Here is a 12,767-nt window from a genome sequence, read left to right as displayed (position 1 = left end):
GGCCGCTGCTGCCAGGAGAAAGGAATGCCTGGTATGCACTGGACCGATATTAACCTCTGCAGATTTGGTTAAAGGATAATGTTGCACTTTACCCATTACACCCATTGCTGGTACTGTTTTGCTGGTCACCTGTAAATTAGATGGAGATTTTATCACTGATCTGGTCACCCCTGTCTACAAGAAAAGATTGTTTAGTACCAGCTACATCAACCATCATTACAGGTTCTTCTCTAATATCCCCAGCTAACCTGACTGACTCTAGACTACAGGCGTTACCTGACCCCTAGAGCCCCTAGAGATGACTATCTTCTTCCAGCCAAGCATTCACTGCTGCAACGAGAGCAGGTGATGGCTGGAATTGTCCTGACGCTGGTGGGTGTCCCTTCTGTGGGTATCTCGGTGTTTCCTGGTTTGGGGTTTCCCACTGTCTAGCTTTACAAAACCTACTTATGTGGCCCTCCTTGTTACATCTGTAACACCTTCCTGATTGACGCGTTGTGAAAGGTTGTTGTTGTGTGGGTTGGGGAATGAGGAAAGATTGTGGTTGTATGTAGGGATAAGGGTTTGGAGGTTGTATGGGATGAGTGTATTGTGGCTGTGTGTGATAAAAGTGCTGCGGTGTTATTTGCATTCCTTCCAGAGCTTGAATACTAACAGCCATTAGTTTCTCGCTCTGCATTTCTCTCTTCCTAAAGATGTTTTTGTCATGTTCAATTGCAGATTCCCTGAGTGTGTCTACCGTAACTCCCCTCCAAACAGGAAGTGAGGTCTGAACCCTGGCCTTAAGACCATCCATAAGCACTGTGATTGTCATTTCCCTGTGATGGGTGCTGTCTTTTATATTCTCTATGCCTGTATATTGGGTAATAGTCTGCAGCGCTCTGGTTAAATAATAATCTGCTGCAGACTCACTCTCTTTCTGCTTAATCGTGAATATATTACTCCAGTTAACAATTAATGGGAAAAATACAGCTAATTGGGTAACAATATGGGTTATATTATCTTGATTATTTTCATCAGTTATGGGACTATCTAAATCCAATACACAGGCCGTGATAAACTTTTTCACGTTGGTATTGTGTGGAAGACATGCCCATAATACCACTCGCCAATCTTTATTGGTTGGTTCGTGAGCATTACCCAAATTCTTTACAAATCTCTGGCACTTTGCTAGTTCTTTCCGAGGGTCAGGGAAATCTGTCATTATGGAACGCAGTTCTGCTCTTGTCCATGGACAATGTATCGCTACATTCCTTGTGGCCACTTCACCATGTGCATCCGGATTCCCATTGGGAACATTTATTGTCTGGACGGGATGGATGCCTGCCACACTGCTACCTTTGGCCTGATTACCTAGTTAAGGGTTCAGTCTATTACTACTACGTATGGTATTAACAACCTCCGCTACTGTTACAGCGGGTGTTAATACCTCCTGCACTATCAATGGTGGAGCTACCTCCACTATGGGTACTGGTGGGGCAGCTACTTGTGCTTGCTGTGATGGTACATTTAACATTTGGGCAACATGGGAAAGAGCTGACATTACAACAGGTTCTTCATCTGCATCAAAAACATGTTCCTTATAGTTGCTTAGGAGAGGGTACAAGTTACTTATTAAATTTTTATGATTTTTGAGATCGACTATACCTTGACCCCCATCCGCATAGGGTGGAGGTGGTGTGCATGCGCTACTAACAATACCTTCCACAATGCTACCTTGCTGTGTGTGCGCGCTCTTTTGCGGTGCACACATGCTATTTAGTGTTATGTACGCGCTCCCTTGCATCGTGGGCGTGGCGCTAGTTAGCGTCACGTGCACACCGTTAACCCACATATTTCCCTCGTGCTGCCACAACTTTAAACAGTCATTAAACTTTACCCTTTTGTTTAGAGACTTTACTAAACATATACTGTCTCTAACATTATTCAGAACCTCCAAATCAAAGCTACCAATCTTGGGAAAAGGGTTTCTACATTTCTTGGTCATCTTGACCCATATGTTACAATATGCCGTAGCATACGCCCCATACTTTTTAAACATAACATACCTGGCCGACCCAAGCGGCCATTCCATCAGCAGCACATCATCGACCATTACTAGAGATTGCTTCAGACCCATCTGAGTAAACGCTTAGCAATTCTAGAGAGTTTCAATTGGTGAACGATTTTCAGTGAGCTATGTTCACGCACTCCCTCCCGTTATACACAGCACACCCGCCTGGCGTTAGTCGGCTTGTATAACGAGGAGCAGAATAACCACTTATTGCAAATTATTCTACTTGCGATGATATTAACTCAAGCTTCCATCACTCACTTCCTACTTTGAGTTTACTCCCACTGGTATCATCTAGAAGTTCCAATAACTCCTAACCTTGCCAGCAGTTTCACTCCCACAACAAGCCACTTCACAATCATGGATTATATAACCATGCGGTTCGATCGCATTGCCCAAAGAACCTAACTGATCAATGGACTTTGTGATTAATGGGTGCTGGACCAAGAAATTTAATTTCTCAATAACCACAATGTACCTGCTTTGTACACTGGCCCAGTAGCTTGTACTGCCCCGTCAGGCACCTACTGAGTTTATACTGAGGTTTAACAGACAGTAACCTCCACTATTTAGGCTTAACAGACAGTAGCCTTTACAATCACACGTTTCAATTTAAATACACCTTTTCTGTGCAGAAAATAGAACCTTCCTTAATATGGCAGTACAATAAAGAGGTTTTAACAAGCAATCACACTATGCATACAATGACCGTTTGAACTAGGGGTGTGCACCGGCCACTTTTCGTGTTTTGTGTTTTGGTTTTGGATCTGGATCTTTCTTCGTGTTTTGGATCTGGATTGGTTTTGCCAAAACCACCCTTCCGTGTTTTGGGTTCTGGGTTTTGTGTTTTGGATCTGTATTTTTTTGAAAAAAAGCATAAAAACAGCTAAAATCACAGAATTTGAAGGTTTTTCTGCTCCTATGCTATTATTAACCTCAATAACCTTAATTTCCACTCATTTCCAGTCTATTCTGAACACCTCACACCTCACAATAGTGTTTTTATGTCCAAAAGGTTGCACCGAGGTAGCTGGATGACTATGCTAAGCGACACGAGTGGGCGGCACAAACACATGACCCATCTAGGCGTGAAACTGCAGTGGCAGACAGGATGGCAGTTTGAAAAACTAGGCCCCAAACTGTACATAATGCAAAGAAAAAAAAGAGGTGCAAGATGGAATTGTCCTTGGGCCCTCCCACCCACCCTTATGTTGTATAAACAGGACATGCACACTTTAACAAACCAATCATTTCAGCGCCAGGGTCTGCCACACGACTGTGGCTGAAATGATTGGTTCGTTTGGGCCCCCACAAAACAAGCTGGCAATTAATCTGTCCCTGCACAAACTGGCTCTACGGAGGCAAGATGTCATCCTCATCCACCGATTCCTCACCCTCTTCAGTGTGTACATCCTCATCCTCACAGAGTATTAATTCATCCCCGCTGGAACCACAGGTCCCTCTGTACGTTCTGGAGGCTGGTCTCCCTGGAAGAGTTGATAATTCATTTTATGAACAGCATCTTCTCCACATTTTGTGGAAGCAACCTCTTATGCCTTTCGCTGACAAGGTTCCCGGCTGCACTAAACACTCTTTCGGAGTACACACTGGAGGGGGGGCAACTCAGGAAAAATAGAGCCAGTTTGTACAGGGACCTCCAAATTGCTTCTTTTTCCTGCCAGTACAGTTACGGACTGTCTGACATGCCTACTTGGATGCTGTCACCGATGTAATCCTTTAACAGACAGACGCACGCTTGTCGCTGCTGCTTTGAGGATGCAAGTGCGGCTACAGCCCACACAATTCACAAAGACAGAAAAAAAGAAAAGAATATTTTTATTGTTTGTGGAGCGCACTTTGAGGGTTACACCACCCTTTAACAGACAGACGCACGCTTGTCGCTCCTGCTTTGAGGATGCAAGTGCGGCTACAGCCCACACAATTCACAAAGACAGAAAAAAGAAGAAGAATATTTTTATTGTTTGTGTAGCACACTTTGAGGGTGTCACCACCCTTTAACAGACAGACGCACGCTTGTCGCTGCTGCTTTAAGGATGCAGGTGCGGCTACAGCCCACACATTTCACAAAGACTGAAAAAAAAAGAACAATATTTTAATTGTTTGTGTAGCACACTTTGATGGTGTCACCACCCTTTAACAGACAGACGCACGCTTGTCGCTGCTGCTTTAAGGATGCAGGTGCGGCTACAGCCCACACAATTCACAAAGACAGAAAAAGGAAGAAGAATATTTTTATTGTTTGTGTAGCACACTTTGAGGGTGTCACCACCCTTTAACAGACAGACGCACGCTTGTCGCTGCTGCTTTGAGGATGCAAGTGCGGCTACATCGCACACAAGTCACAAACACATTAAAAAAAAAGTTTTTTATTTTTTGGAGCACTTTGAGAGTTACACCACCCTTTAACAGACAGACGCACGCTTGTCGCTGCTGCTTTGAGGATGCAAGTGCGGCTACAGCCCACACAATTCACAAAGACAGAAAAAAAAGAACAATATTTTTATTGTTTGTGTAGCACACTTTGAGGGTGTCACCACCCTTTAACAGACAGACGCACGCTTGTCGCTGCTGCTTTGAGGACAGTATCATAAGCAGTGACAGTAGACTTGTCAGAAATTGTTGGCACGTCCTTCAGTCCGGACCAGATGTCCAAACCAGCCCTTGACTTATGACACAGGCGCACGCTTGGCACTGCTACTATGTTGATGCACGTGCGGCTACATCGCACACAAGTCACAAACACATTAAAAAAATTGTTTTTTATTTTTTGGAGCACTTTGAGGGTTACACCACCCTTTAACACGCACGCTTGTCACTGCTGCTTTGAGGATGCAAGTGCGGCTACAGCCCACACAATTCACAAAGACAGAAAAAAAAAGAACAATATTTTTATTGTTTGTGTAGCACACTTTGAGGGTGTCACCACCCTTTAACAGACAGACGCACGCTTGTCGCTGCTGCTTTGAGGATGCAAGTGCGGCTACAGCCCACACTATTCACAAAGACAGAAAAAAAAAGAACAATATTTTTATTGTTTGTGTAGCACACTTTGAGGGTGTCACCACCCTTTAACAGACAGACGCACGCTTGTCGCTGCTGCTTTAAGGATGCAGGTGCGGCTACAGCCCACACATTTCACAAAGACAGAAAAAAAGAACCGGAACCGGGGACACACTACCTCCATCAATTGTCTAAATCCCACTGCACTAATGGCAGATACCGGACGCACGTCTAACACCAACATAGCAGTCAAGGCCTCAGTTATATGTTTTGCTTCAGGATGACTGCTGTCGTACTTCATCCTCATCGCTAGGGACTGTTGGAGGGTCAATTGTTTAGTAAAAGTAGTGATGTTCCTACTTCCTCTCTGGGATGATGACCAACTCCCAGCAGCAGCAGCAATAGCACTAGGAGGAAGTGGTTCTTGATCTTTCCCTATTTTATTTTTATCGGAGAAAGTTTGGTCCTCCATTTATGTTATATTGATATATACGTGCGGCTAAAGCGAACACAAACACAGAAAATATTTTTTTATTTTTGCTGGAGAGTAGTGCACTTTGTGGGTTACACCACCCTTTAAGAAATGAGCCAGCCGGCTCTTTACTTATGGGACACAGGCGCACGCTTGGCGCTGCTCCTTTGTTGATGCACGTGCAGCCACAGTGCACACAAGTCACAAACACAGAAAATATATATTTTTTTGGTTTGGAGTGTACTTTGGGGGTTACAGCACCCTTTAACGGTCAAGCCAGCCGGCCCTTTACTTATGACACAGGCGCACGCTTGGCACTACTTTGTTAATGCACGTGCGGCTACTGCGCACACAATTCACAAACACAGAAAATAATTTTTTTTTTGGTTTGGACTGGAGTGTACTTTGGGGGTTACAGCACCCTTTAATGGTCAAGCCAGCCGGCCCTTTACTTATGACACAGGCGCACGCTTGGCACTACTTTGTTGATGCACGTGCGGCTACTGCGCACACAATTCACAAACACAGAAAATAATTTTTTTTTTGGTTTGGACTGGAGTGTACTTTGGGGGTTACAGCACCCTTTAATGGTCAAGCCAGCCGGCCCTTTACTTATGACACAGGCGCACGCTTGGCACTACTTTGTTGATGCACGTGCGGCTACTGCGCACACAATTCACAAACACAGAAAATAATTTTTTTTTTGGTTTGGACTGGAGTGTACTTTGGGGGTTACAGCACCCTTTAATGGTCAAGCCAGCCGGCCCTTTACTTATGACACAGGCGCACGCTTGGCACTACTTTGTTGATGCACGTGCGGCTACTGCGCACACAATTCACAAACACAGAAAATAATTTTTTTTTTTGGTTTGGACTGGAGTGTACTTTGGGGGTTACAGCACCCTTTAACGGTCAAGCCAGCCGGCCCTTTACTTATGACACAGGCGCACGCTTGGCACTACTTTGTTGATGCACGTGCGGCTACTGCGCACACAATTCACAAACACAGAAAATAATTTTTTTTTTGGTTTGGACTGGAGTGTACTTTGGGGGTTACAGCACCCTTTAATGGTCAAGCCAGCCGGCCCTTTACTTATGACACAGGCGCACGCTTGGCACTACTTTGTTGATGCACGTGCGGCTACTGCGCACACAATTCACAAACACAGAAATAATTTTTTTTTGGTTTGGACTGGAGTGTACTTTGGGGGTTACAGCACCCTTTAACGGTCAAGCCAGCCGGCCCTTTACTTATGACACAGGCGCACGCTTGGCACTACTTTGTTGATGCACGTGCGGCTACTGCGCACACAATTCACAAACACAGAAAATATATGATTTTTTTAGCACTTGGGGGGAGCACCCCTGATGGACAGAACACCCCCTGGACAACACTACAGCACCCCTTTAGGACTGGGACACTGCACAGGACTTTGGAGTGGACACAGCCCCTATGGAGAACTGACTGCACAACACAGTCCAGCCAGCCCCTATGGACTTTGAAGTAGTGGACACAGCCCCTATTAACAACAGCAGCACAGCACAACACAGCCAGCCCCTATGGACTTTGTAGTGGACAACAGCAGCACTACACTACACTACACTACACAGCCCAGCCAGCCCTAACTCCCACCCTCCCTCTTCACTGTCCACAGCCGAGTGAGAAAATGGCGCCGACGCGGGTACCTTATATAGGATCCAAAACCCGCGAGACTCGGAAGGCGGGATGATGACGTTTTGCCTCGATTTCAGATCCGAGTCAGGCGGGAAAAGTCGAGCCTGACTCGGATCGGACTCGGATCGGGGGGCTCGGGGGGGTTTGGATTTCAGAAATCCGAACCCGCTCACCCTAGTTTGAACACGTGGCAGCAATACAGGAAATATGTGTATGCTATTGTGCGACTTCCCCTTTTAACACAAAACTATCAACGAAGGAAAACAAACTTTTTCCTTCCTTGTCCCTGGATTCTAATCAGCGCTCCTTGAACTCACACAATAACGGATAGCGGTCTCTCAGCATAAAGTGGTAGCAGGTTTTTGAAGGCAATGCATTCTTTCCTGCATATGGCGCCTCCACCCTTTGCTGAGGGATCGATAACCGTGTGTTACCGTGTAAATTGGCAGCGTGATACCGGACGAACCCCCATCTATGAATTCCTAATGATCTATATACCTAAATTTAGCATACGCATATGAAATAATCGCTTTCCAGACTTTGAGTGTGGTTCCAAAGCACAAAAGTTATTATTCACATGAAAAGCATTTAGTTACATGCTGTGATCTAAATACAATTAGCGCAAAAGGTTATACATAAACAAGGTATAGTCGATACATTACGCAAGCACACCGGTCTCAGTTACAGTCATCAATCCAGAGGTCTGTGGTCATCCAAGAGAATGGATACTAACTGGGACTGGGACATAGGCTATATACCCTAACAAATCATGATAACAATAATGCAGACAGACAAACATAATTCCATTGGTTCTTGCTCTTGTCTTTGTAGTACACTGTAGTTCATAGGACAGTTCACTAGGGGTATGTCCCAATTCTCCAGATTACATTGTCGTTCTTTAATTGATTTAAATTAGATAGAGACACATATATATATATATATATATATATATATACACACACATTCACATATATATCTATACATATATATCCTCAAACTGATTATTAAGTTATTTTACTTCTGTCTGAACTAAAAGAATGACAGACAATGGGGTTTTGTTTTGTTCATAGATGGAGCAAGCTTTGGCAAACAATCTGATAATTTTAACAAAAGGCTCTCCTAATACAACTGTTAGTTCTACTTAACTACATCAGCATTGGATACAAGGCCTACATTTGTTAACAATAGCTACACATCTGGCAATTGTTTATAAATCCACATTAAGGGCACTTCAATTGTGCATATCAATGTCTGGGTTACATTTCAATCGCCACAGACATACTGTGTATATATTTCAAGTCAACACTCACAGTATGTCATCACTGAATATATGAAGTTTTTAAATATATATATTTATATATGTATCCATACGTGTGGGGTGTATGATAGGATTTTAAACAGTATGCAGTGGTAATGCGATCGAACGATGCTAATAATAGCATATTAGCATCACTCACCATGGTTTCATGCTGACAACGCAAGATGGCGTCGTCAGAGGCAACCTAAAGTGGCATCGCTCGATATTAATTTTAAGATCTGGTCTTAGCCAATCATCCGGCTTTGACAACATCCATAAATTAATAATAACAAATATGGTCATAACATACCAGCAAAGCAAATGTAATTAATTAGTAGGGGGAGTTAGGGGGAACAAACAGCAGGTGAAGTGTTGGGGGGATAAACAGGGCCATAGCAGGGGAAAAAAATACTCCCTGAGATGGCCCCACCTCCTGATCATGTAATGTCACAAAGAGGGGACGGACCCACTGAGACCAAGGGGAAGATAAGCGCCTGTAATGTCCTAAGGAAGCTACAGGCAGCTGCTTTCTAGGTTGTAGGGTGCCGCTCCAGGCACCCTAAATGCCAAATACAGAATCCATGGAGCAGTGATGGGGCCGCCCACTAGGCCCTACGTCCTGGGACTATATTTCGACAATCCTTATCCCAAAACAATAGGATATATCAGAAAGAGATGGCTGCAGGTTTTAAGTCTGAAAATAAGCATAAAACTACAGCTGCAAAATTGTGCCTTAAAGTATGTATTTTGTGTTGCATGTAACTTAAGACACAAGCAAACAAGTGTTTAGCATAGCAGCTGTTCCAGGAGGAGGGCCCTGAAATATCCCTGAAACTGATTCCCGAATCGCTGCGAATAGCTTTGATAAGCGTTTGGGACTTATATTGGAATTTTCATAAATTGTCTCCTTAGGGGCATATTTAATTAGGTGCTCAAAAGAAATAACTAGCAGGAACAACTGACCAAAATCTCTAACAAGGCAGGATGAGTCGGGTTTTCTGCTTGAAAGCAAGATTTGCGAGGTTATTACTGTGTGTACAGCGGGCTGTCCCGGGGGAAGGAGCCCAGCTGCGGCGATGGGGTCCGGATAACAGGGCATACCAGGGGGTGATGGCGGAGGTGTAGGAAGCACCAGATCACCAGGCCTGGAGCTCCAACTGACTGCAAACAGGATCAAGAAGCCCCAAACTCACTGAGTATCAGCCAGATGCAGTCCTTCTGCTGCTGGTCACTCAGTCTTTCTCTGCCTGTCTGCACAGGATTCAGCCTGCCCGAGCTGTCTCAATAACCTCACCTGCTGGATATGTAGCGTTCCCGCTAGGCTGTTTTAGCGGGGCGCGGCGCCCTGCCCTCCTTCTGGAAGGCAAAAACCGCCCTGCCCTCCAGAAGGAGGGCAAAAAGCGCCCTGCCATAACAGCCTGCGGGAGCCATGTTCACCCGCGGGTCGCAGTGTCCCGCGGGTGAAGAAATGTTCGGTGACCCGGTCACCGCCGGAGAATAGACGTCGGCACGCCCCCAAGAGTGACGAAAAGGGGACACGTCTTATAGACACGCCCCCTTTTCGATGACCACGCCCCCTTCTCGGTCGCGCGCACGCTCCCTCTCTAACTCCGGCGCCCTGCCTCACGCCGGAGCTAGAGTGAACGCTAGATATGGCCCTGGACATCTCATCTCTGCTGCCTTTCTGTAGCTAAAAGAGGTGCAGTTTGGACCTGCCAGAGTGGAGGACAGAGATCGCCAGGGTAGGGGAGGGGGAGAGCAGGGATACCCATAGAGGGGGGCTGGGATGGAGGCATTGGGAGCGGTCATGTGTAGCCAGAGGGACGCTTTAGCTGATTTTTCCCATTTTTACACCTGCTCTGGGGCTGCGAGAAAAGAAGCTGCTTTCATTCCTATTGAAATGAACAAGTCTGATTTTCTCCCCGGCAATTGGATAGGAAAAACTTTGTGGCTGTGGGAAAAACCCTGGTTGGATATGCCCCTTACGGGTGTATTCAATTTAGAGCGAAAAGTCCGTGCTGGACTTTTCGCTCCACATTGGAGGATTGATGGGGATAAAGTATCGGGCGCGTGCCCGCTTTATCCCCGTATTCAATTAGGATCCAGCGAAAAAGAGTCGGCGGAAAGGTAAGTATCACAAAAAATCTGGAATTTTCGGGAAATGTGCCTGGGACCCCCTTAAAGATGTCAGACATCGTGATCACTATGGGTACCCACATTTTTGCCTGCTGAAGGAAGTTGGGGTTTGTAATAGCCGCGGAAGGTGCATATTTGTGGCTATGAAGAAGTGGTGAAGAAGAGCACTTAGAATTTTTTTTGGGTAAAAATAACTATTCCTATCAAATTTGGGGTACATGAAAATGGGGGTAAGCATATTTTCAACTCCCTAAAGTTATTTAAAAAATTCTGCAAAAATGCACCTGCTGCTACTACCCGGACTGAAGAAAACACCTGCCGCACACTTGGGGACTCCACCTGAATTTCGGTAGTTTGACACTTTGTTCCTCTATTATTATTTTTTTACCCCCAAAATTAAAATACATTTTTGGGGGGCTCCTGAAGATTTTTTTTTACACAGTTTATATTTATAGGACACTCCCAGGGGTGCAGGCTATTTTTTTTAAGCCTGCACCCCTAAACCCCAATTCTGCATGTTTTTTCGCCATGTAAAACATGGTGAAAACTTATCCCCATTTTTTTACAAAGACTTTTCGCAGCGGCGAATAGTCTTTGTAATTGAATATGGTGATAATTGAAACATGCGAAAGTGACATCATCGACGATAAATTATCTCCAATAACGTCTTTTCGCAGCCAAATTGAATACTGCCCTTAGTCTTACACTCGCCTCACACACTTTCTTAACACCCACAACTTATTGGATCCACTTCAGTCAGGCTTTCGTTCCCAACACTCCAGCACTGACTAAGGTAGTAAATGATCTGATCACTGCCAAGGCTAAAGGCCATTATTCACGTCTAATTCTTCTAGATCTCTCTACTGCCTTTGACACTGTTGACCACTCTATTCTCATACAAACACTACAATCCCTAGGTCTTCAAGACACAGCCCTTTTTTGGTTCTCATCCTACCAATATAATCGCTCTTTCACTGTTCGCTTTTCTGATTCTACCTCCACTTCGCTACCTCTATCAGTTGGAGTACCACAAGGTTCAGTATTAGGTCCTCTGCTTTTCTCTATACCACCTCTCTTGGCAAACTAATCAGCTCTTTTGATTTTCAGTATCATCTGTATGCAGACGATACTCAAATTTACCTATCCTCCCCAGATTTGTCACCATCTGCTGGTCCGTGCCACTGAATGTCTCTCTGCCATTTCATCTTGGATGTCATCTCGCCACCTCAAACTTAATATATCCAAAACAGAATTAATTATATTTCCACCGGCCAATAGTAGTTACCAACCTGATATCTCTATTACTATTGACAACTCGACAATCAACCCCACCCCACAAGCTCGCTGCCTAGGTGTCATCCTTGACTCTGCTTTGTTCCCCATGTTTTGTTCCCCATGTTCAATCTGTCTCTAAATCCTGTTACATACATCTAAAAAACATAGCCAAAATTCGACCATATCTTACGCAAAACACTGCAAAAACTCTAATACATGCACTCATAATTTCCCGCATTGGCTATTGCAATAGTCTCGTTATTGGTCTTCCCAAAAACAGGCTCTCCCCACTACAATCCATTTTGAATGCAGCTGCGAGGTTGATCTTTCTCGCCAATTGTTCAGTGTCTGCTGATCCACTCTGTCAGTCCCTCCATTGGCTGCCGGTCTTCTACCGTATTAAATTTAACATACTTACATTCACACATAAAGCTATTAAACAAACCACACCAACATACATCTCTTCACTTATCTCAAAATATCTTCCAACCCGACATCTCCGCTCTGCACAAGATCTGCGTCTCTCATCCCCGCGCATTACTTGATCCCATGCACGGTTACAGGACTTTTTTCAGGCTGCACCCACCCTGTGGAATGCCCTCCCAAGCACAATAAGACTATCCAATAGTTTCCAAACATTCAAGCGTTCTCTGAAAACTCACCTCTTCAGACAAGCTTATCAGATTCCAGAACCGCCCACCTAACCTTTTATAGCTCCCTACCTAAAACTGGCCACACACTAGACCAACTTGCATCCAACTTGTTGATTGGTTGGAATGAAAATCTGGTAAGGTATGGGAGTAAATAATGATCAGCAATTTGCTTCTAAATGCCAGAA

This window comes from Taudactylus pleione, unplaced genomic scaffold (genome assembly GCF_031769625.1).
Source record: "Taudactylus pleione unplaced genomic scaffold, aTauple2 ptg000120l, whole genome shotgun sequence".
Lineage (NCBI taxonomy): Eukaryota > Metazoa > Chordata > Amphibia > Anura > Myobatrachidae > Taudactylus > Taudactylus pleione.
Note: the sequence above shows the minus strand (reverse complement) of the source record.